Source organism: Octopus bimaculoides, chromosome 8 (assembly GCF_001194135.2).
Source record: "Octopus bimaculoides isolate UCB-OBI-ISO-001 chromosome 8, ASM119413v2, whole genome shotgun sequence".
NCBI classification, from domain to species: domain Eukaryota; kingdom Metazoa; phylum Mollusca; class Cephalopoda; order Octopoda; family Octopodidae; genus Octopus; species Octopus bimaculoides.
In genome coordinates, this window is record NC_068988.1 from 92,443,144 (window position 1) to 92,445,792 (window position 2,649).

The following is a 2,649-nucleotide window of genomic DNA, read 5'->3' on the forward strand; positions in this document are numbered from 1 at the left end:
ATGAAAACATTTTTCGTTTGTTTCCCGATGCTATGACGTATTGAACCTGGAACAATTAGTTTGAAATAATATTTCTGGGGTATACTTAGATCTCTTAGACGCAGCTACACTAAAACATAATTTTCAAAAATATAATTATATTAGTCATTCATAACAAAAGGAAAAGAAAGTGAAAATTTTTTTCTTGTTTTATAAATTTTCTAACTCGACCCATGCAGGTCGATGTGCTGGCAGAACTGTTAGCACACCGGGCGAAATGCTTAGCGGTATTTCGTCTGCCATTACGTTCTGAGTTCAAATTCCGCCGAGGTCGACTTTGCCTTTCATCCTTTCGGGGTCGATAAATTAAGTACCAGTTACGCACTGGGGTCGATGTAATCGACTTAATCCGTTTGTCTGTCCTTGTTTGTTCCCTCTATATTTAGCCCCTTGTGGGCAATGAAAAAATAAGAACTGCTAGAGCGTCAGGGAAGGGGAAGGGGAAAGGCCTTGCGGCATTTGCTCCGGCTCTTTACGTTCTGAGTTCAAGTCAGGTCGAGGTGAAATTTGTCTTTCATCCCTTTCGGGATTGATAACATAGAATACCAGTCAAAAACTGGGGTCGATGGTACTGACTGAACCCCTCATTCAAAATTGTAGGCCTTGTACCGAATTAGAAACAATTTATATCCCAGCAGAGTTGGCAACGTAAGTTGCTATTGTTGTTCAATCCCGATCAAACAGATTTCGACCAAAAGCATTCTAGCTATAATTATGCCATCTTTTAGACATTGCATCTAGGAGTTCATTATCCTCCGTGTACTTTTTTTTTTCAATACAGGGTGTAACTGAGGGTGAGGGAAGCTAATTATCGCCCCTTTTGAGATATTTTTAATAGTTCAAAAGCCATTAATAACGGTGTTCTTTAACACATTCAATCTCTCTTCCATTGCCTCAATGATCATCAGTACAGTTTCAGTAACGTCAGATGCGTTGGAAATTTCTCTGTTCTGTTGCTCACCAATAGGTTTTCGCTCTTGAGGAATTTGACGAAACAATGTTATTGCTGTCGACATCAGCAAACGCTTTCGACTTCTCCGGCGTGTGAAACCCGCTGTGAAAAACTATACGCTAATACGCTCCTTCGTATATCATCTCTTGGACCAGAAACTTCTAATCAGATCGTACTATCGCAGTTTGTGCTGTCAGAGTTCTCTTGGTCTGTCCCGCGCGCTGTCAAACCCTGGTGTATCTCAGGATTCAGTTCTGTTCCTACACTTCCTCCTATACTTATATAACATACTTACTCTCACGTCCAACAACGTCCACTCTTACGCAGATATCATTCGCCATTCTTCTCTATCTTTCCCAGTCTAAACATCATCCACATCCAACCAAGGCATTTCGTATCCAACCTGCACTGACGCTAGAAAGAGAGACCTCGAAATAGCCTCTAATGGTGTCTTGCCAATCTTGTCTCTTTTATCAGTACCCCTCCCGCACCCGCACCCCCACCCCAAATCACTTAAAAACAAAGACACTGCTCATATTAGTATCAAATTTTGGTACAAGGCCAGCATTTTCGAGGGGAGGGGCTAAGTTGATTACTTCAGTGTCCAACTGGTACTTATATTATTGACCCCAAAAAGATGAAAAGCAAAGTCGAACTCGGCGGAATTTGAACCCAGAACATAAACACGGACGAAATGCTGCTAAGTGTTCGACGTGTTGATGATTCTGCCAGCTCGCTGCCTTAGACATGGCTCATATTAAGGAAACATCATCGACCTAACTATTCCTTAATGATGAACTGAACATAACTAGGGACTCCATAATCACTCCAAATGCTGTTTCTCGCTATCACAGAAGAGTTTTCATGGTGAACACACATCCTTAACATAACTGTAACCATATCTCAAAGATTTGACCTTCTTTTCAGAGCCAGAAAATTCTTCAGCTCTCAATAATTACTTCCCTCTATCCCAGAAATCTCAGTTGACACCCACAACCGAATACAACTTCTACATCCGGGGAGGTACTACTGCTACACAGACAGACGTTCTAGACTGCATCCAGAGATATGCCACTTGACAGTTCAAGTATAAAGTCACAGACAAACCAAAGCATCAAAGCCTCAGACTTGCTGTCGCATCTCTTTGCCTTTTCATCGCATCGCAATGGCCTCTGCTCTTTGCAGCTGGCTGGTCTCATACCACTCCCATCCAGGCACTTTTGACACAACCTCTCATCCCGTTGACTCCGCCCACTGTGTTTCCACTCCACCTCAGGTTTCACATTAACCACTGCGTGTCCAGTCCTTCCTTCCTTCCTTCCTTCGCAGGTCGGTCTTCTGGAATTCATTCTTTGCTTCTGCCTTTCCTGTAATCATCGACTTGCAACAGTTTAAGAAATGTTAACAAGACGAGTCTCACTGGTCCCGCAGGGAACTATGAAAACCAAAGGTATTGCTCCTACTTCCAGACCTAGTAATTAAAAAAATATATATGGCGTCTCACTTGTGCATAAAGAAGTAGTTTGGGGGTAGTCAGGTATCATTAGAATCCCTAAAAGAATCAAGAGGGGATAATAAAAAAATACAAAAATGCCAGAGTCGAACGAGAAATTTCTCGCCAATCAAGACTTAATTGTTAACAAGGAAAGATTAACAGG